This window comes from Eurypyga helias, unplaced genomic scaffold (assembly GCF_000690775.1).
Source record: "Eurypyga helias isolate BGI_N326 unplaced genomic scaffold, ASM69077v1 scaffold1886, whole genome shotgun sequence".
Classification (NCBI taxonomy): Eukaryota; Metazoa; Chordata; class Aves; order Eurypygiformes; family Eurypygidae; genus Eurypyga; species Eurypyga helias.
In genome coordinates, this window is record NW_010257008.1 from 73,646 (window position 1) to 97,225 (window position 23,580).

Sequence of the window (23,580 nt, forward strand, 5' to 3'; positions counted from 1 at the left end):
CTATGAACCCAGTGCCTGAGAGCTGGAGTAGTTGTTTGCCACAGCTTCACACGTGTGGGAGGTCTGAAACGCAGATGGTCATTGCAGTGGGACAGTGTAGCTCTCACCTACAGTGCTTGCCGCCATACTTCTGACCTGCCAGTAACCATGGGAAAAGTCATAGCAACCTCCCATTGCATCAACCAGCTCTGTTTCATCATATCAACATGCTGTCTCTGTAATCCCTGTATCAGGGCATGCTGCTGTCTCCTCTCAGTGACTAAATAATGATGAAATACATGTGGTGCATCCAGCTCAAAGCTGGGAGAGTACATGAGAGAGGCATCACTGTTCCTCATAAATGTTTAGTATGAGTTTCTACGACTGGCCACAGTTGGATACAGGACTCTTGGCTGGATGGACTTTTAGTCTTGTCCAGTCTTGTCATTCTTGTGCTTCTATTGCGTAGGAAGCCAAAGTGCTTCACTCGAGGCTCTGACTGCAGCCAGGTATTTAAAGCCTCAGCACTTGCCTTCGTAAATTGCACCCCGAGAGTCCTGAAAAAACAGTAGGACACTTGCTGACAAAACTAATAATAACTTTCAGAAAACTGTGTCTAACGTGCCAAACGCTATAAATACACAGTAAATACGAGGTTCCAACTACTCTGTCCTCTTCTTTTGGTTTTGCAAATGTCACTGTTGCTCATGAAGAGAATGAAAATGAATGAAAATACAATGAAACAAATTGCAGTTCTAGAGGAACACATTCATCTTGGACCAGCAGGCTTGAATTTTCAAAATAGAAATACAAACAAATGATAGCTAATGAAAAACTATGTAAAAATACTATCATTTTAGACAGCTTTTGTTTTCTGTGGGGGTTTGGATTTTTTTTTTTTTTAATGTTGAAATGAGCCATTATCAGGTTTGATTCAGTGTTTTAAATGCAGATGACAGTTTATGCCTGGCCCAGTTCATAGAAAACTCATGCATCATTAATATGGGATTTTCATGCACTTGGAAGAATGCATTCTACACTTTTCCAACAGAAAGCAGCCTCTTTAGTATGTACAATATGTTCATTAAATACCTTTCCTTGTTTATACAAGTGCTCATGTCTCCATTATTCATTCAAGCAGAAACTAATACAAAATGTGGTACATCTGCTGTAGCACGTAGAAGTAACAAAACAAAACAAAAATGACCCTTTTACTGAGGAGGAGGTAATTCTGCTCACTTAAGAGGAATTCTGCTGCATGTTTTTTCCCTGTGGTTGGAACGTCATCTAACAATGAAATCTGACAAAGCATTTGCCTAGGATCAGGGAAGTGCTAGATTCAAATGTTTGCTCCACACTGGGCAATGGTGGCCTTTCCCTGTCACAAGGCATGTCCTGCCTGCTGGGCTCTCAGCTGCTCTCCATCTCTCCTATTTCCTTCAAAAGCACTGAGAAACTGATTTCCTTTTTATTGTTGAATGAGAAAAATAATACCAAGCCTCCAGTTTTCATGAAATCAAAATGTTTCCTGGCCCTCTCTTTTATTACTGTATTAGTTAGCACTACCAAGATACCTTTCTTAATACAGTGTCCACACAGATATGCTTATTATTAAAGTAATGACAGCTGGTTTTGTACTCGCAGAAACACTGGAACATCATTTTGCAGCTATCCTTTTAACATTTTAGGATGGGGACTTTGATCTTTCTGCACAGTTGTAGAAAGATGGCTGCATATTAGAGGAACAGTTCTCCATCTCTGCTTTTGGAGGCAGCATCTTGGTGTCTGTGTGCAGACTGTATGCTGGAAAGATCTGGAAATGTCTGAGTGATTTGGCAGTGAGGGCTGACTCCTTGATACTGGGACAAGTGTTGTCGTTCTCAGGGAGCCAATTTATGAGGGCATTGCATACCGAAGGATGAAGGGATCATGTGCAGCTAGATATGCATCCAACTTCTCTCCAAAACACTTCTGCACTTGTTAAAATATATCTGCTGCAAGTATAAGGCAGTGTAAAATCCTTCTTGATGAAGCAGAGACAGTTCTTTGCATTAGCCCATGCTGCAGCAATAGCTATAGGCATTTAGATAAAACCATTAAAATCTTGCAGCATCTTTGAGCAACAATTTATATTTTTCTTTTTTAGGAGGTTTAATCAGGTAAATTGAGAAACTCATTGTGTAACTGCAGCTTTAAATTAACACTCAACTTTGCCATTGCATTAGGTATATCTTCTGTCAACAGTTTATTTTTTTTAGTGTGAGTTTCTTAAAAGTTTGGAAATTTTCTAAATCCTGATACTTTAATGGAGACTGCAGATGAAATATAATCCTCATCTATTCATAACCAGTCAAAAATAAACAATTTTTTCAAGCCATTAGAGCATACAGAGGAAAAGTTCATGAACCAATCATTTGGGGCTTTTGGCAGACCATACGGAACTTTTCTAACAGCTATTTATAAGGTCCTAATGTGTTTATTTTCACAATAAATCTGACTTATTGCTGAATGTGTTGGTTTCATAGTAAAATAAACACTGAAGATTACAAACATAACCTTTTGTAGAGTCTTCTGAAAGCCTAAGGCTTAATCTAATAAATGTGATGTTCTCTATATTGCCTGGGAAATGCATGCCAACCCTGAGGAGAAAAAAAAAGAAAAAAGAACAGCTCAAACCCTTGCTTTAAATTACAAAATCAATTATCACCAAGTTTACACTATAGCTGAGCCATTTGGCCTGTTAAAAGTATTAATAGCTGATAGATGGATAGATATAAGAAGGGAGAAATGAAGGAAGAGATGTACCTCAGTGCTCTTGTTGAAAGGCTATGTGGAAGAAATACTGTGTCTTTATAAATACAAAACCCTAACTTCATTTAGAGATTGCTTAAACTTTCTTAGCTTAATTCTGTAATTTACTAACAAAGTAACATGTGGTTTAGCAGTTTTCAAGTGCTCTGAATACATTTACATTATGTCTTTTTTTGTTTTAATTAGAAGAATTTAAGTCGTCATGCTGTAAATCAGAATATTTGTGCAATTTCTCCAAGATTTTGCCCCTTGCCAGTGCCAGAAATTAACATCGTACTTCACTGAAGTTAGTGGCTCCATTACCCATGTTGTTGTCAGGATTTCAGGTCAGATGTGTAATAAGATTATCAAATCTTCAGAAAAGGCAATTAAAGAATAACTAATCCATAAAAGAAACCTTCTCCTTTTTTACTGCATCCTCAGAAATCCTGTCTGATGTGTATGTGAATGTCCTCATTAGGCATATAATTCCTAATGCTTTTAGTGAATCCTACTAAGCTCTTGACCTTAATGATATGTTTTGGTAATGAGACTGTAGGTTAATTACATATTGTGTTAGAGTACTTCCTTCTGTCAACTTAAAATATATTGCTTTTGAACTTCAGTAGATACTCCTTTCTCTTGTCACATTAAAATTTACCACTACCAGCTATCAGACAGACTTTTGTGTTGGATTCATTATTTTATTTGTCTGTTTCTAAACAGACTTAATCTTTTCTTCTTCTTCTTTTCATGGTAAAGTCCCTTCAAACTTCAACCAAATGCTTTATGTTTCACCTAATGAAAAAGTTTCTTTATGCAAGTTTTATTGCGCTTCTAGTATGTGCAATGGCATGGATGGGAGACAAACTTGGCTACAATTTGGTGTAATGCTGAGCATCCAGTGTCAGACTGCTTTATATAACATAGCATTGTTTCAATATATCATTTATTTTCAAAAGAACTTGAATCATGGCCATAGAATGTGCTTTATGTGCACACTTTGTTCTCAGATAGAAGCCTGCAGGATCTCAAACAATTAAAAAGAAGTTGTCATTCCAGTTGCTGAAACGCTAGTGCTTTGGGGATAGTTTGGGAACAGCTCCAAGGGACATGCCTGGGAGGGTGGACCTGGATAGCAGATTGTTTTTAAGAAAACATCCTTCTTCTGAGTGACTTTATGTAAAAGAAGAAAGAGACCATTGAAATCCATTAAAAATGCTTTGTATTTTTGGAAATGGTTTTTAAAGTTTAGAAAAAAAGGACCAGCTGGACTGAGGATCTTAATACACTGTACAGTAGTTATCTGTTTTCTGGGTGACACTGCAGACATTTATAAATGCCAGAAATGTTGGACTATGCCAGGTTATTTTTTTTTTTCTCCAGAAATGAGACAGACTTTTTCTGCTACTGGGAAAGCTGCAAATTTCTGATACTTCCTTCAATAATTATTGTCTCATAAAACTTTTACGAATATTTTGTCTTCCCAGTGAGTCCTTTAAGCCGTATTTGATTAGTTCAAAAGAAAAAAGGTTATAACAATAAACATGGTCATCACATTCCCCATTTTTCTGAAAGTAATTAAGACTTTACTGGCAAGAGTTCACGCTGTGGTAGCCTATAAATCTTGTGCAGATCCTTAAATACTGGTGTCAGAAATAGCTAAGTCAGAATGAGCAGACTGGTTGGGACAGAGCTTTTTAGTAGAATCAGCATCCTGAGGAGTCTGTGCCCAGGCACAATTAGCTCACAATTAGCTTAAAATGAACCCTCCCCCAACATCAGAGCTATCTGGGCATTTTCATGCAGAGTGCACTGGCAGCCCAGAATATCAAGAGAAGTGTGACCAGCAGGTCACGGGAGGTGATTTTCCTCCTCTACTCAACTCTCATGAGACCTCCACCTCCAGTACTATGTTCAGCTCTGGGGCTCCCAACATAAGGATATTGACTAGTGGGAGCGAGTCCAGAGGAGGCCACAAAGATGCTCCGAGGGCTGGAGCCCCTCTGCTATGGGGACAGGCTGAGAGAGTGGGGCTTGTTCAGCCTGGAGAAGAGAAGGCTCCGGGGAGACCTTATAGCACCTTCCAGTGCCTGAAGGGGCTACAAGGAAGCTGGGGGGGACTTTTTTACACAGGCCTGCAGTGACAGGACAAGAGGTAATGGGTTTAAATTGAAAGAGGGTAGATTTAGACTGGATATAAGACAGAAATTCCTGACAGAGAGGGTGGTGAAGCACTGGAACAGGTTGCCCAGAGATGTTGTGGATGCCCCATCCCTGGAAGTCTTCAAGGCCAGGCTGGACGAGGCTTTGAGCAACCTGGTCTAGTGGAAGGTGTCCCTGTCCATGGCAGGGGGGCTGGAACTGGATGTTCTTTAAGGTACCTTCCAATCTAAGCCTTTCTGTGATTCTATGATTATCAAAGTTTTGCTTCATCTGCTACTTTGTATTTCTGTTGCATTTGAAATAGTTGTATGACAGGAATGTCTTTACTTTCATTCTGGACTCTCAGAGGTCAGTGACAAAGCTCCTATGAATTTTATTCTGATGTCTTTAGGGTGGGGAACATAACATCTGTGGCTGATCGTGCAAATGATTGTATATGGGTGAGCTTATGTCCTGTCATTCTTATATATTTCCAGAATGGAAAAAAAATGTGTTTGCACAGCACAATGGGGCTTCAGCCCTGACTGGGACCTTCTGGGGTTTTATAAGATAAATATAAAATATTTTCTTTTGGTTTTCTTATTGTTCCTGGAAACAATTAATTGAGCTAAAAATATGCAAAAGTACAAGAGTACTTCCAGTTCAAATCATATTGATGAAAATGCTGAAATTGTTCTGGATTTCAGCCTCTGCATTTATTTAATATGTAAGTAGCCAGATTTATCAGCTTAGTAGAATGTAGCTGTGCTTAGTCATGCCTAGCCCTGTTATTTCAGATGGTTAACTCATACAGCACTAGTACTTCCCCAACCTGTTAGTAAGTCAAAAATAATAACTTATTCCAAATATTGACAAAAGTTTCTAGATCAATTGAAGTATTCTACTTCCTGAAAAAAAATCTCACACTGAAGACACAATCAAATTACAAAATGGGAAGTAATTCACAGGTAAAATTTGGTTATTTCTAATATCGTGTCAAGAGGCAATTTAAATTCTATACTGAAATTCATGCACAGTTCAGTTCATGCTCACTCAGAGTGTACTGGTGTATGGAAATCACTTTTTAAAATTACCTAATTGTGTTGCTCTCTGCACTTGTAGGTAGTATGTCAGGGAATGATTTTAAATGTATACCATCTATATAAGTTTTTTTGGATCAGTTGCCTATACATTCCGTAGATTCAAAGTTGGAATGACTGTATTTAGCTCTACTCTATATGACAGGAGCCTTCATTTAAAACAAAATAAGAACCTCATCTAACTGTCAACATTTTCAACTCTCAAAATATTTTAATAGCAACAGTCACCAACCCAGCACTTAAAAGCAATACAATGAATAGTTAAATACAATATAAATCTTATATTTCATGCATAATGAACAAGTGTGTTGTCATCATCCATTATGGAGAATTACATACATGGTCACAACTAAAACTGCTAAATTTGTCTGATGATGATGGTTCTTAACTTGTAAATTTTGACTTTGTTATCTGCAAAGTATTTTTGAAGCCTGCATAAAAAACATTTCCATTATCACTTTCATTTGTTGACAGTACATGTTTTGATAAATCACATTTTAATTTCTTGAAAACAGTACAATACATTGTAAGTTATCAGAAACAGTGGAAGATACTGTCAAGATAATGTTAAAATAATAAGGGGCTTGCATTTGAAGATACAGTAATTGTCATACATTTATAATTTTTATTTTGAATTTTCAGAATATTTGAAGGATATTCTGTTTTGAGGCTTCCATTTAGAGAAAGAGATAACCTTCTAATTGTGTGGTTCTGTATGTACATTAATAGATATGTGCATAAGTTGTTTGGGTTTTTTTTGTTTTGGTTTTTTTTTTATTATGCTGACATTTTCAAAATCAACATACTTTTCTTGAGATGAAAAAAATATTTTTAAAGTAAGTAAACAGTCTTAACTGCTTTTTTACTCTTTTGGTTATTATGTGAGTTTCATTTTTCTTAAATTTAGAATGGATGATATAGTGTGTAATGTTTATTTTATTTCATATACTACCTGGCAGGAATGTGGTGGTCTACTTACTACCATGAAGACAAGATCAGTCTCTTAGTGTCTCTTCCTCATGCATGTATGTGCTCAAAAAAGGGACAATGGAGTGAAGAAATCCAGGTCTATATGCTTGCCTGCATATAGCTCTGTTCAATCAAGAGGCTGCCGATTGAATGGTACAACAACATTGTTCTCTTTAGGACAGTTCTCCCATTAATGAGTCTATTTCCAAACAGTGCCATTTTTTTCTTTTTAAAATTGTGTTTTTCATTCATTTCTTCAGGTAAAAGCATAATTCCTTAAGCTTTGTGTTTGATTTGCACACAGTTCTTTGTAATTGGCATTTTAAGGGGAAATTATCTTTATTTTCTTGATGTGAAAAATATTATATGTTGATGGATGAGCATGTAATCTGTGTGAAAAATGTTTTGTTAAAGCATTAACACTAGGTTGTTTGTCTGATGGATCAACGACCTTTTGATGGCAACAGAGATTTCACTGTGATAGTTTTTAATATTCTTCTTTTCCCATTAGGACAAGGAGCAACAGTTTTAAAGCAGCCTCTGTTTCACTTTGTTATGAATAGATAAATTGTCAAAGCTGCCAACAAGAATGCTTCCGTATTAGGGGGTATGTTGTAAGCAACACTACATACAGTGTTCTTGCTGGTAAACACAAACTGTGCACATTTAGTGGTGCAGCTCTGTTCTCATCCTTCAGCTGAATTTAATGAGCTGTAACACTGTGATGAGATTTTGGAGAATTGGGTTAGTGTGTGTTGAGTGGGAGACAGATATAGGATGACTTTTTTTTTTTTTTAGAGTTGCCCTTTCCCACCACTTATCAGCAGAGGGGAAGGGATAAGAGTGGAATATACGCACATTGTATATTGTTCCACAGGAAAACACTGTTCTCCAGAATTAACCCTTTTTTAAAATATTCTATATGGGAAAGGCAATGCAAAATCATATTTAGCCTTATGCTCCATGCCTTTTTGAAATTAAAAAGAATAATTTGTTTTCAAAGTATTGCCTGCAGTGTTTCTTAGCAGTATTGCACTATGCCATTACTTTTTAGCGATGTGAGTTGCAGTCCCAAACGTGTACCTCAGCATTGGAAGGGAGCGTGTCACATTAATTATGCTCTCTGCTCCTCTTTGCTACTACTGTCTTGTTTGTTTTTGCTTGCTGGATTGAAGAGAAAGTTGATTCTAGTCTTAGCCTGTTTTGAAGCCATCTGAAAACAGCTAAAACCAAACTAAACCCCAGCCAAATGGGTAGTAAATAATATATATAGCCCTTAAACAGAAAATTTAGCAGCTTCCTAGCTGAGGAAGTCACTAAGGCTCCCATCAGCAACAAGATACAGCATACTTAGGAGTTCTCAGCACTGTCATGCATGGCATAGATATTTAGCTTTCAAAATGTAGTTCTCATCTATTCTTTGGAGGCCTAAGCTCTTTATGCAGTGAACGTGGAGAATTAGGTGTGTAAGAAGAAGATCCAAACCAGCCATCATGCTGAGGGACTAGACAGGCACCAAGTGGCTTACAGAAATGCTGAAGCCTGACATGATTTTTTTCCTGTGCAGTCCTAAGTTAGAAGCCTTTGTGGGACTGGGATTTTCAACTTAATACTTCCGAAGCCATTCCTCTTTATAGGCATAACTGACTCCATATCTTCTTTTGACAACTGGTCATAAAAAAAAGTAATTGTAGTTTTGTTCTTTCTATACTAGCCTACTGGCTGGAGTTTCTGCTTGGGAAGGGGACGACTCAGGTTCAGCCTGTGAGCACATCACATATTTGCTACCTCTGTGGGAAGACCTTAACTGGGATGTAGGTCTGGCTGCAGTGGAGTTGTGCCAATAGGCAGTCGAGAGTTTAAGATTTATGGGGCCAGGAAGAAAAAAAAAATAAAGTGGTCAAGTGCCAAGGGTATTTCATCAACAAGGAGAAAATGGGTTTTGCTATAAACAATAATTTGATAAAATACAGAAATACTGTTTTAGGGAACTGAGTCTCCTGTCTGTTTCTTCAGGTCCTGTGTGTTTTAAACATGGATATACATCCCTTCTGGGAATGACAATACTGAAACAGTGTCTTTCAATTCCCCAGCTCTAATCGCTAGGTTGTCATTGGAAAGATGGATGGCAAGACTTCCTCACCCCTTCATGGTTCTCTGGGATGCTGGGCTGTGCTTTGTTTTTGTGACTTTGCTGAGTGCATCCCCTTAGCCTGCCTGGCCCCACAGAGACCTGTGGTGTGGGCAGGTCTTGTCTGCAAATCTCGAAAGAGCTTTTGTATGAGACCAGCTCTGAGGTGTTTGGCAGGGTGATCACCATTTCTGTACTCCAGGAACCTGAAAAGTGAAGACTAAGGTACATCCAGTCATTCGGATGTGTAGGAGGGGGCTGTGAATTGTGCTCTGGGACATAGCACCTATGTTCCACTTAAGTTTCACTTTAGACGGCCTAAGTGCTTTTTTGGATCTGGGCCAACACTTTTCCCTTCATGCTTCGGGTAGCCAGTCTATATTACTGGGGTTCTGCTAGGTATTAAGTAATTTCTGAGTTTTATATGCTTTGAGTATTTAAAAGTGTTGAAAATTATTTCTGCTATTCATGTCAATTGATTTACAGAAGAGATTATCCAGTTCTGCTTTTTATTTCGGAAATGTTTGTACTCCTGTTTGTGAATACTTTACGTGATTTGACTAGCTGTGTCCCAGCATTCTTTACTGATACTGCTTGTACAAATATAACAGATGTTTTATGTCTCAATATTGGCTAAATTAAAATAACCTACAAGGGAAGAATCTCCAAAGATCAACATATGCATTATTTATTGAGCTCTCTGGCAACTGTTGCTGCTCTGTTGAACCGAGTTATTTTCAGAGTTCTCTGGAAAGGGATGAATTCAAAATTTGGTATTGACCTTAGAAAAGTCAGAGAGTGACCTGCTCCCCAAAAAAACAGTTTCACATTAGGCCATCTGTTAGGGAGATTTACAGTCATCTTTTTATTAAAAGGTCAGATTCTGCTAGTTCACAAATAGTTATAGTGAACTGGAATTCACAGTGACCTGGAATTGAAATCAGCATGAAGCACAGAGTTACTAGCGGGGTTTCAGCTGAGAAGGTTTGAGATGAAAATGGCAACTTAGAAAGGAAATGTTAGTTTGGAACAGCATTGTTTCCCCATTAATAAATCTCTCCTAAAGAAGAAATATTTTAGTGATTTTTTGAGATACACAGCAAGGTCTAGGGTCAGGGTTTTTTTTCTTGTCATGTGGAGTAGCTGTTGAGGAGAGATGCTTTTGCAGAAGACCAGTTGAGAGGTTTATGTACTGCAATACAAACTGCATACTAAAAGGTAAATATTTTTTCAAATAAAAGAATGTAATTTTGTAATTAAACCAGCATAACATAATAAATGTTACAGTGCTTTCTCAATTTTCCATAGATGGGTGATGTTCTATTGGTCATATTTGAGACCTTGAAAGCATAAAAAAAGTGTAGTCCTAGTGTTGTTCGGTAATATAAAACTTCATTTATGAAGGACTAGTAAAGACTCATCTATGAAACTTTCCTTCATGAAGGAAAGTGGGAAGCATTTGGAATACAGGGTCTAATTTGACTTGATCAGTACTTAATTATCAAAATTGGACGTAGTATGTAGTTGAAATACTTGGAAGAGTTCTCCATGCAGTCATATATTAGTGATGCAATGGTCATTATCTTCGTGCTCCTTATGTCTTATAATGAAGACATTTTTGCCTTTATATAGTCAAAACATACTGTATTTATCTTTTCAGATGCAAAAGATAAAAATGTTTCAGAGTGGGAGGCGTGAATATGAGACATGTATTTTCATTAAATACAATTCCAGGGAAATATTTTAATGGAGAAATATCTTAAAAATTATTACCGTTGTTGTGGCATGAGTACAAAATGTGCAGAACATGACAAAAGCCAGGAATTTCTGCTTGAAATTCAGTGGTTGGCAGTGTAAGCAGAAGGAAATAAACACAGGGAACATCACTAGTGGTTAAAGTGAGTGAATTGTTTAGAAACAGAGTGAAAGACGTTGTACCAGACAACTGTTGGCACGAAGGAAAGGTCATAACTTGCAGTTCACTTTCTGCTGTCAGGTTAGAATGAGAAGCCTCTTTTCTGTATTGTCAGTCAGTGCAAAGCACCTATACAATTAAATACAATGCCAGTTCCTCTGGGTCAACTGTAGCTGTATTCCTAACCCAGAATACTCTAATATTCCACTAGTTTAGGTATGTTTAATAGATGTAAGGGTTCTTATTATAAGGAATTATTTTTAAGCACCTCTTAAAATGCAGGTGCTAAAAAACACTTTGTAGTGTTTCTTAGGAAATTTGCCTGGACACATATTAAGTCATCATTTTTTGCAATATAAGTTTTTGCTTGCATAACTGAACAAACTGGATGATTAGACATGAATATTATTTTTGCTATAGCACAGCTATAACACATATTAGATTTATCAGGGCATTACACATTAGAAATATTCTACAAGGTGTTCTATAGAAAAAGTCAATATTAGTAGTCATAAATGACAGGAATATAAAACTAACTTGTAAAGTTAGTTTATAAAGCTGTTTAAATCATAGACAATTTTTTTTTTTTAATTTATGTAACATAAAGTTTAGCTGTATTTCAGGAAGTCACTTAATCGAATTTATGAGCATCTAGGCTCCTGTTTCCCATTAGGACCACAAATAGTTCAGTTAGTCTGATGTGCAGTCAGCCCTCTCAGCTCTATGATATACTCATCTGACGTTTTATATAGTGATGTCATTAAGATAACACATGATTTATGTTAGATGTTGTCATTCTTTAAGAAGATGTATCAAGTAAAGATTTATAAATACGTGTGTTAAAATAGCCACCATAAAGCACCTTTTCTGCCATCAAAGTTTCTTCCTTAATACTTCTAGGTCCAGCAGCACTGAGAAGATATCAACAGTTGTTTTGGTAGGGAAATAGCTGTATTAGTATTTATTTTGTATTTATTTTGTATTATTAGTATTAGTATACTAGTATTTAATAGTATTAGTATTTATTTTGTATGGGCATGATTATGAGCTTTAGAATGAGATATTGATTGCTGATTAATCTCCTGTCTGTATCCTTTTATTCTCAATATAGCATGTGTGCTTTACAGAGAAATACAGTCAACTTCCACAGCTAACTGAAAATAAAATAACCTGTTAGGAAAACAGCATGGCATAGCTGGCTAGGCAAAGGACAGAGAAATTGGGTTGTGGATCCTCAAAGAACCCGTGGGCTTTCCCTTCGTCTGTGAATGAGGTTTTGACAAATAAAATTAATTATTTGTAGGAGAGAATAGCTGGGTCTCTGCCATTACACAGGAAGACTGTGGAAGACTGGTTTCCTCCATTTTTTGGTATACTTTCAGGGTGTGAAGACCTGTGGGTGTTCCTATGGCCCCACCTACTATTGGGTGTTATTATGACTGTGTTGATTTTTATTATTTTTTTAATAATCTTTGCATATTCTAGAGCTGAATATCTGAGACATATAAATGAAAAAATTTCTTTTAATGAACTGTAATTTTGTCTCAAACACTAGGAAAAAAACAAAAACAAAAACAAAAACAAAACACCCAAGCATGGAAATAATTGAAAAAGAACATTTCAAGTGGCACCACCAGGGACAAGTTTTAATGTGCCAACTTCTTACTATTTTTAATAGGAGAGGCTTTGGCTTGAAGTGAATATCAGTCCGACCCTTCTAAGGTAGAAGAACTATAATTTGTTTAGGTTGTTTAAAATAATTTTTACTTGAAAATCTCACAGCATATGTATTGTATTGCATATACAGTATATGGCACTGAGCTTAAAGAATGTGTAGAAGTTGTGCATTCATATGGGTCCTCTGGTCTCCTTATTTTTCAGTCTTCTAGTTTGGTCTATCATTCATCTGCATTTCATGCGAAATTTTAGCAAAAAGTATGTTAAAATTTCTGCAAGTACCTGCAGGAAAGTGCAAATGTAAAAACTGTGCAGTGAAAATACTCAAGGAAGCTTATCAATGTCATTGAAGAGGATACTCATTAACCCTGAATTCTGCATGTCTTATTAGCATACATGGTTATTTTGTAAATTACTTAAATTTGTCTAAGTTATTACCAAAGCCCCAGCAAATAAAACAGAGACTTCTGAAGTAGGATTCTCAGACCAGTATTTCATCAAGATTTAATTCCTCCAATTTAAAGTGCTTATAGACAATTCTACCCTGTTATACTCAAACCACTTCTTGTTGACAGTTTTAAATTGACAGGATTTCTATGTAATTAATGTTTCCTTTAACACTGACTGAATTAAATTTTGAAATGGTATCTGTTTTTAATATTTACCCCCCTTAACTGGAAAAGGCTTCCTGCTCTAAGTGATGCTGGAATGTGTCAGGGCATTGCCATATTCCCAGGTAAATAGAAGAATGGCTTTGAGTGTACTCCTACCTGGAGATGGGTGAAGGTTATTGCAGCGTTGTCCTGTCCATCTCCCATCATGAGCTAAATAACAACTGCAGATCCCTGTGGATTCAGTATATGATCAGCAACTGTTCTTTGTGATATTAAGATTCTTAGTCTTTTAATGAGATTACATAGAAATAGTAAGCAGGCATAAAGTTGGAGTCCCTCATTGACATTTTGTAATTGAATGCCTTCTGTTTTAGGAAAACGCAACAATAAAATAAGCATTATAGGAAAAATATTTTTATTTTATTGATTTGCAATGAGTAGTATACCTTATTATTGGCTCAAAACTACTTTAAGCTGATCTATGGACCATCTGCAGGTACTTCTTTCCTTTACAGCTCAGGGTGGAATTCTTTCTTCTTTTCTTTGGATGTTTTAGGCCATGGAAGAAGCTGCTTCTCTGAAGTTCAAATTGAAATTCAATATAGAATTACTTGTATTCTTCCAAGTCAATACTGGTTTAGTAACAGAAACAGAATCAACCATTTCCTCAGGGGATTAAAAAAAAAACACAACCAAAACACCCAAAATTCCATGATACAATGGTTTGTGTATTTTATGCTTGTCACAGCTAATAAAACACATTTTTATTATCTTTATATCTCTGATAATTTAGTGTAAAAATGCAAATCTCCTTACTTTGTTATGGAAAACTAGATCTGATGCACTTCTGAAAATACTGGATAGATTTCCAATATTTAATTTTCAAAATTGTAGTTATGTTTTTAAACTGTGATTCCACAGTTTGAAATTTGACCTAAGGATTTTGGAAACACATTGCTGGAAATCTGTAACAGGAAAATAATGCAGCAAGGTAATTTGGAATAACAAATCTTGCACTGGAGTTTAAACCTTTCTCAGTAGAAAGTACTTTTTATTCACTTTCTAAGAGTCCTTTTTACATCTTGTTTGGTCTGTGAACTTCACTTTAAAAAAAATGTTGAGAATACTTTTTTCCCTACTTTTCCATGTTCTTTGCAAACAATTTTCTTCCAGGTTGGAATTCTGTTTAGAACTGTGAGTTTGGGGGGGGGGGGAAAGGGGGGGTTTGCCTTCTTTTTACCCCAATGGTTAGCCTTTTTTTTTATTTCCAAAAGAAGTGGAGCATGTGTCAAGAAACCTAACTTATGCTGAACTGCCTTCTAGGCATGAACACACAGAGAAGTCCCAGTGGGTGTAGAAATTAAGGAAGCCTCTGGCTCTTTTCAGCCACCAAAGGTTTCTGTGCTCATCACATCTCTGCGTAGTTATGGACAGACACAAGCTCTGCTGTCATAATCAGTGTTATGCCAAATCTACTGCTGTACACCAGGGCATGATTGCCAACACTCATTGAGGTATTTTCTGCTGACACTGCAGAGCTGCCTGCAAAGCTGTGGAGGCTGAAATCCACTTTATGTGTTTCCCTCGGCATTTATTGCTTCTGACCTTTCAGTCTTGTTTTAGCCTCATTCGGATCCATGGGACTCCTTCTGCTGGGCAACACGGCCATTCTGTATCAACTCTGCCAGACACAACTGCCAAGCATGTGCTTTTGAACCTACATAGCCAATAACTTTCAGACCTAACGTGGCCCTGGTTTTGTGGCATTTTCCATGATAAGAAAACATATACAAGAACAGTTGATTATGTTTGGAATTTGAATATTTTGCTGAATGTTTTCTTCTTGAAAACAGGCCAAAGAAAAAGAACCTAGAAAGCTTAGATGATTTCTCTTTATTAGAAAATGCATTTAATTTTGAGCTGTCAATAACAAAATGCTAAACTAAGGACAGGTTTTGCATCCTCATCTCAGATTCTGATTAATGTTATATTTGTCTGTCATTATTGCCATCAAGTGACTGGTTTGAAACTTCCAATCATTCATTAGTATCTTGAACGGGCAGCAGTTATGTTGTTTTGTCCAGTCCCTAGGGTCTATTGTTTTAGGTAATCCAACCAGTAATGGCTTGGATTGAAAAAGAAAACTAAAGGAAAATGCGTAATAGAGATGCTAAAGAAACAACAGACCTGTAGCCTCTGTGTCTGCAAGGCATATTATTGTCCGTTATTGGACAGTTATTGTCCATGTTTATGTGCATGTTTATGTTCATTATCTTGTGGGAATAATCTAGAAGAAGATTTATCCTTATGTCTTGAAAGTTAACTGCAAGGCAGCCATTAATTTTCTGATTCTGGAAAGTAGTTTAAATATACTCTCTCGTAATAAAACCCACAAATGAGCTCCGGAGTTTCATTGGAGTGCTTTAGCTGTTGATGATGACACCAGGTAATGGATATCGCTTAACCTGCCTATTTCGTGGTCTAGTATGTGACTGCCAATGCATTCACCAGCAATGGAGGGGAAACTAACTTTTGATGATATCCAGGCCATCAAAGTATAACAGCGAGTCACTGGCACCTGAGAGGTACTGTACAGGTGGATATGTCTGAATTGTCTTCAAGCATATTTTACCAATATCATGCTAATTGTTTGTTCCTGTATCTAGGACTGCTAACCCTGAAAGTCACTATCACAATTGCAGGATAGGTGCTCAATGTCTTTCATCATTGGCTATGCCTCTGTCCTACCACTGTAATAATGATTGTTTAAATGTGAAACTTCTTCAAGGGTTCCAAACCTGCATTCATTTCTTGGGTAAAGGTGCCATTTAGTTTAGCTGGAATATTTTGCATGAGAAAGAAGTGGAAGATGTGACCTTTTTTTTTTTTCCCTGTTTGTTGTTGTTTCATAGTAATATGCAAAATGTGGAAAGTCAGTCATATTTCACTGCTATTTGGCATCTGCTCAACAACTGGTTGCTCTTCTCAAAGCTTTTTTGGAAAGTTTGCAGCACCATAATGACAGCTTTCTAAACACAGATGTCCTCTTCGTACAACCTATAATTTTTTATGAAAGATGTATCGATGTCAGGAATTTGAACGAAGCACTGGAATTAGTTGAACATTCTTGTTATGAATACGTATTCAAAATATCTACAGTACATACGTTGTAAGTTGGAGGGAGAATCTGCAGAATCTGAAGGCATAGATGTTGGTACAAAATGCCCAAAATATCAGAATGCAGTTTAAGATAAATTGATTATTTCTTTAATGGACTGTGTATGTTTTAGCGATTTTTCTCACTATGTTTTATAATGTGTAAGTTGATACTGTGAACTTGCAGCATCAAGAATTTCAAGAACACATTTAGATAATCAGGGATTTGGCCATGGAAGATGTCTAATAGCTGAGATGCCTGGAGCAGCTATTAAATGTTCTTGTACAGCCCCATTAGTAGCCTCTTCCTCTTGTTTCATTTACCTCTCAGCTAAGCCATCAGGAAATGAGTATTTCAAACACAGATTTCCTCTCCTTAAGTCAGATGTTTTTGTTGAGGTAACTCCTCTTAAATGTCTTTGGTAAGTAAAAGTAATTTCAAAGATTAATGACTAAGATGATAAACTCCCAGCAGCTTTTGATGCATAGTAAAAGAATCCTTGAGTGTTTTTACCTGTGGGACTCTTACTTGCATATACATACAAATTATCTACATACATGTAAGAAGACAGTGCTTAATGGCTACTGTATGTAATTTATGTAAGTTCAAACTTGTAAGTGAAAACTCTCCTCTGCTAGCTTACTGTAACCATGAGATTGGGTTTTATTGATGATAGCGCGGTCCATTCTATATTGTTCTTTTACCTATTCAGGACTAGTTAAAATCAAAGAACTATGCAGTAGGTGTATATAACAACTGTAATAAAATTAGGGGAAACATATTTCAATAAATATTGTAGTATTTTATTTTTGTGCAGCTGTGCAGCCTGGATATAAGTGCTGCAGTTGTTATGACTACAGCTAACTTAGTGTAGCTTCCATCTATCTGTACTTTTACAAAGCACTTGGTTTTGATTTATTTTCAGGTCATGCCACTAGATACGTACACCCACACCACTAATGACACGTCATTCAGATTCAGAATAGATACTTTAAAGTTAGAATGCTGCATCAGAAATGATGCAAAACTGTAACTGTTAGTTAGAAAATGCTTTCTTTTTGGACTTTAACTGGGTCACGCTGTGGTCATTCAATATTATGATACTGGGGTTCTTCCCCTTTTCTCTTACTTTTGGTTGATGACAAAATCACTTGCATGGTATGTATGCCTGTGTGTGGCCCAGGCTGGGCTGCTGTTTGGCATGCCTTGGATCATGACCTTTTGCCAAACCTCAGCAGTAGCTCTTGGGAAAAAAATGTAAACATACAACCAAATTTACTCTGGTTTCTTTATTTAACTCAGTGAAAGTTGATATACATTGCTATAAGGCTTCACTATAGCAACTCTTTGCTAAATTAGAAAATGGGAGAAGTTAATTTAATATTTTAATAAAAGTAATTTTGTAAAAAATAGAAGTAGGAGGAAAGCAAATAGATTCTTCTAATGTAGAGGTGAGAATTGTTACTGATTAATAGTTGTGATAAATTTATTTATTATTTTAATAATATTTTAGTTTTAAAGGATGACAAGGAAGAAAACACCTATTTTGTTAGCCTATTTTGTCTATGGAAACATTATGGAATAATACTGATTACTAAGAAAATGCCAGAATTGTGGGTAGTATAATCATCTACAATTTTCTGCAAATATCCTTACTAAAACGACCTACCTAATTTCAGTGTAATTTCCAAAATAAGGAGACCAGATGTCTTGTCGGGGACAGTGCAAGTGGTGGACACTTTTTTACTTGAAATGGTCTGCCTTCTACTAACATTAGACTGGCCCTTTTTCTTCCTGTAGATGATAGTTTAGGATTATGCTTGTTTTTTCTATGTGGTTACAAGTTATGGGGAAACAGAGCAGAATTTCCATAAACTAAGACATAGAGAATTTCAGTGCATGAAAGACCTTTTGTCTATTTGGTTATTTTGAATGGCATTAAAACTCACCTGCCAACAGTTTGCCACTCATACTGACTCTGATACATGCTGTGAGCTGTTACCACTGTTGACTATAAGAGATGATCACTTCGCCTAATTACAACTTGCAAAGCATTTGGATGAGCTGTCAGTTAACACAATGTGTGTAATTGATATAAAGACTAATGATTGAAACTGTCAGTTTCACCTAAAATGAGGATATTCACTCTGAACTATGCCTCTTAAGTGGTTTTCAAATGTGTCTCAATGTAAAGCCTGAGGTGAATCAAAAACCCAAAGGATTTCTTCTATCACGTTGGCGTTTTTGGTTTTATTTTGTTTGCTTGACTTTTAAGTTTTAAAAATGCAGAAGTTCTCATTGCAAGAACAGTGTCCTTTCAGTTTTTTCCATGTGAACTCACTTCTGCAAGTTAAAGAGTTTCCTTCAACCTGAGTAGTTACATATTTAACATACTATACAAGCAAAAATATCTACATTTCCTCCATGAAGATATTGTCAGTAGTGCTATCTAGAGAAAGTTAAGCCCTGATGTTTGGTGTGAGCAGGACCAGAGTAGACCAAACTGTTTAGTACGGAATATTTGAAGGTTAAAAAAAAAAAAAAAAGGCTTTGGCTCACCCACACAGCAAAAATACTAATTGATTAAAGGAAAATATACTCACTTTTACCAAACATATTGACTTGTCTTTGCAAGTTGATGGGACTCTGGACAACTGACTACCGAAGTTTTGTATAAACATTTTTGTTTACGAGAAAGTGTGGAAAATCTGGAGTTAAAGGAATTCTCACGCTTTCTCAAGAAGAAAGATGAATCTAGTAGCTGCTGCTGGTACCACGGAACTAAAATGAAAATGTTTGACCACAAAATTTAAAAAAAACCCAAAGCTTCTTCCAGTTCTTAGAAAGTGTTTTCATGATAACAAACATCCTTCCCTGTATTTCATTTGTGATTAAATCAGCTACTGTCACTTTCATCCAAATCCGTTAGAAGGGAAAGCGACAAAACAAGGAAGAAAACTTTGCGTGGATTAGGGAATAGGGAGAAGGGCAAAATACATGCAGGAGGAGGCCTGTATCTCCCGATTCCTCTCTCATGTCCAAGGAGATGTTGTGCACTTTGCCGGATAAGAAGCAGTGCAAACACCAGCCCTGACGCCTGTGTTACTGCCATTATTTTGCTTTTGTGATTTCCAGGAGAAAGCAAAAAACTTAGACCTATGCCTAAAAGTAATCATAAACTGTGCAGTTTTCTGATGAATGCTCAAATCACCATCAAGGTTCATGTCCAAGCTCTGCCCTTTTCTGGCGCCTTTACCTATCTCCTGAACTGACACTCCTTTTTTTCTCCTCCCCGTCTATGTGCCACCTTTTCTTCCCCTGCCTCTGATGTGTCGCTGTTTTCCTGAGAATATAGGGGATTTCCCAGGCAGTACAGGCATACTTATCTCTGTACTGCATAGTAGCAGGGTAAAGGAATCATTTCTGGGTTTTATGCTTTTTGTGAGATACTGCCATTGTGCCTCAGGCAAATAGGAAAGTCCTATGCCATGTAACACGTATGCTTAAAGCATCTTCCTGTACCTGAAGGGGCCTACAAGGAAGCTGGGGGGGACTTTCTACAAGGGGCTGTAGTGACCGGAAAAGGGCTAATGGGTTTAAATTGAAAGGGTAGATTTAGACTGGATATAAGACAGATATTCCTGATGGAGAGGGTGGTGAAGCACAGGAACAGGTTGCCCAGAGAAGCTGTGGATGCCCCATCCCTGGAAGTGTTCAAGGCCAGGCTGGATGAGGCTTTGAGCAACCTGGTCTAGTGGAAGGTGTCCCTGCCCATGGCAGGGGGATTCTATGATCTATATATGAATACATTCATGTATCACTGCTTAAAAGTTACATCAGTACTCGACAACTGGAATAATTGGTGCAGTTTTAATATGTTCTTGTAATATCCATTGTATTTGTGTAGGACTGAGATTAGTGTGTTTTATCAAGTTTATTTGCATAATAAACAGATAATGGTTTATTAGTGAAAATGACAACTGAAAAAGAGGAACTTTAAAGTAACTAAAATGAGGTAAGATATAACCAGTAGACACTAAACCTCTGGGTTTCACATGTGCAGGCTGTGCACTTCATAGCTTTATGAATGGTTGTAACTTCAGATAAGTTACTTAATTGCAGATACTCTTAACAATTAAAACTATATGCTTTTCAATACTTGCATTTTAAAAAGACTTAAAGCGCAGCCTATTGTTTAATATCAATTTTAAATACATAGCTACTTTCTTAGCTTTCTCCTGGTCCTTTGCTTTTTTCCAATAATGTCACAAGATCAGGTGTAACACATATTCATGATAAAAGTGCTATGTAGAGCAAGGTGGAACAAATAAGAAATTGTTATCTAAAAATGTTGGACTAGCAACTCACAGTTGTGCATCATACCTTACCAATTATGCAGCATATACTTTGAGTTGAGTAGACTTGAACAAATGCTGTCATTAACTTGAACCTGTTTACAGTTAGGAATTTACAGCTTAAGGAACTGAATATCTATATATACTTTCTAAACTGAGCTGATAAGGACTTCCATGTTTTTTTTTCATCAAAACTGCAGTCTTGGTCTGCTGTGTATTTGATAGCTCTGCATTTCATATATGTAAGACACGTACATCAGTAATAAGAATATCTTACCACCTTCTTAGGGGCTTTGAGTCTTGTATGTTGCAAGCTGAAAGCTGAACTTGACTGTTAAGGATCTGATTGAGCTCTTTGTTAAGGACAGTCATCAACTTCATCACTAAAACAAAATGGGTGTGACACAAATTTTTGCAAATGTATTCAGTAGATCTGCAAAAATTACTACCAAAATACAGAAATTTATTATTTTGACTTTGAAATGAAAATACATCCTACTGTGAACTAAACATTTGGCATGAGATCTTGAGCTATTGAGGGCAATCGCAGTTAGTTTGCATTTTATTTGCAGTAAACCAAAAAGCCATAAATAAGATGACTCAAGCAGCTGTTGATACATCCATAGTTTGGCAGAGTCAAGCAGTGCATGTTCTGTAATATGCTGAAGTGGCCAGTCTAAGAAACAACACTGATATTATTGTGAACCAGTTGTTCCCTGTGAATTGCAAATTTTCACAAGATGAACACTGACTCTACGAGGATTTACAGCATTTATCTCCTAGGCCTGTTTATCTAATTGCACTGAAGGCATTTCCTCAGGGTTCACATCACAAAGAGTCTCGAGACAATTCAGTAGTAAATCTCTGTGGGGACTGAGCTGAGAGCAATGTCATGGCCCCAAGCACTGTGCCAAGAGCAGATGAGATTACTGATGTCAGTGAAATATTCTTTATCTGCGCAACAACCAGTCCTCTGGATTGTCACCAAGTGCAAAATGAAGCACCTATCTGCCAAATATGAGAAATTGCTTGTATTTCAGGACAGAAACCTGACCTATCTGTTTGTCTCGCATGCTGGCTGCTTTGCCTACATTAGGTGGAAATGAGAAATTTATTAAGTGTAAAGTGCACAAAGCTAGAAGGCTCTTGCTTTGCTGACTGATTGTTTTATTCAGTCATTGATTAAAACATTTTTCCTAGGGCAAGAATGGCTGGTAACCTTGTTTTGAAAAGTACAAAGAGGATAAGAATTAAAACAAGCAGCTTTTTTTTAAAAACACCTAATATTAACCTTATTACTTGGAAAAATATGTTTTTATAAACTGCAAATGATGTAACGTTTTTGGTTTTACCTAAGACAAATTAAGGTTAGAACGGCCTTGCATGTCGCACTCATAAGATGTTACACATGTAGCAGTAGTACAGTAGGTAAAGTGATAATTAATTGCTCCTCTTATTATGTCTCTCTAGAGATCTGAAAAATAATTTGATCAGCACAATTGAGCCAGGGGCCTTCCATGGACTTTCAGAACTGAAACGCCTGTAAGTATTAATTCCATTTGAATTATTCTGAAAATTGTGTTTGTATCGACATTTCTATCCTTGAGCAACTTAAATATGCCACCAAGCAATAATCACATAAGGACACTGGCTGTAAAATAGAAAATCACACACTGTGCATTTTAAATTTACCATGCCTTTTTCTTCTTCTTTCCCTTCTTCTTTTCCATTTCCCCCTTCTTTTTTTACCTTTTCCCATTTAAAATTACCCCTTTACTCTCCAATAAATGTCCTAACAAGTACATCTACAAAATTAAAAAACACAGCTGATTAGTGACTTAGCAGACTATATATATATGTATCTCAAATATAGAAATAAAACTAAGTGGTTTAAATATGTATAAACAATATTTTGTGCTATGCTGGTGTGGGGGTTTTTTTGGGGTTTTTTTTGGGGGCTTTTTTTTTTTTTTTTTTTTTTTTTGTTATGTAAGGTCTACTTTACGTTTATTACAGACCAGGTCTATAAAATAAATTCTTGGAAAGGAAACTTTGTGACATGTTAGAATTTTTCTACCATTTTCATAACTCTCACATTGATTCTGCTTGTGGGTTTTTTGTTTGTTTGTTTTTATTATTATTATTTTTTAGCATGGCTTTCTACAGAAACAAGACTTATGAAATATATTCCTTGTCCATCATTCTTAGATTCCTCTCTTAGAAAATGTTCTCACAGTAATTTTGAAAGCATTGGCTTATTTTTAAACTACATTTGTAAAGGGTAAAAATACCTAAGTTACTAAGATCCTGCAGGTGGGCCTTTTTGCTTGTAGTTAACAAGGACTACAGACCCTCCTTATTTCTACTCAGCCAAAAGGAAAAATGTCCAGGTACTGGCTAACCAGGCCACCAGCACATGCCAGAAACTTGCCTAGCCATTGTGTATGCTCTTCTATGCATGGTGAGGAAGCCTATGAGAAAACAGGGATTATTTTTGTGGGATGGGAAGTTTCACGTGAGGAGGAATGCAAATCCACAGAAAAACAAATGTACAAACCTTTTTGCCCTGAGGTTAAACTCACAAACTGCTATGTACGATGAACACTGCACGTCCTAAGTTAAAGGTTTCCATCTCTGATCATACAGGTAGCAGTATTTTCTAACACCAACCACTGAGTTTTGTTGCATTTCAGTAGAAAGCCAATGACACAATAATGATCAAGTCAGAACAGCACATACATTTTTAAT

General features: G+C 36.6%; 1 protein-coding gene across 1 annotated transcript in view; it reads left to right on the top strand.

Moving 5' to 3' along the window:
- The window catches only part of LOC104511287 (probable G-protein coupled receptor 125), a 183,816-nt gene that overhangs the window by 34,490 nt on the left and 125,746 nt on the right, over positions 1-23,580 (top strand). Inside the window, exon 2 of the mRNA XM_010153843.1 lies at positions 22,303-22,374. The gene's annotated coding sequence lies outside the window, so the exon portion shown is untranslated. The remainder of the gene's footprint in view (positions 1-22,302; positions 22,375-23,580) is intronic.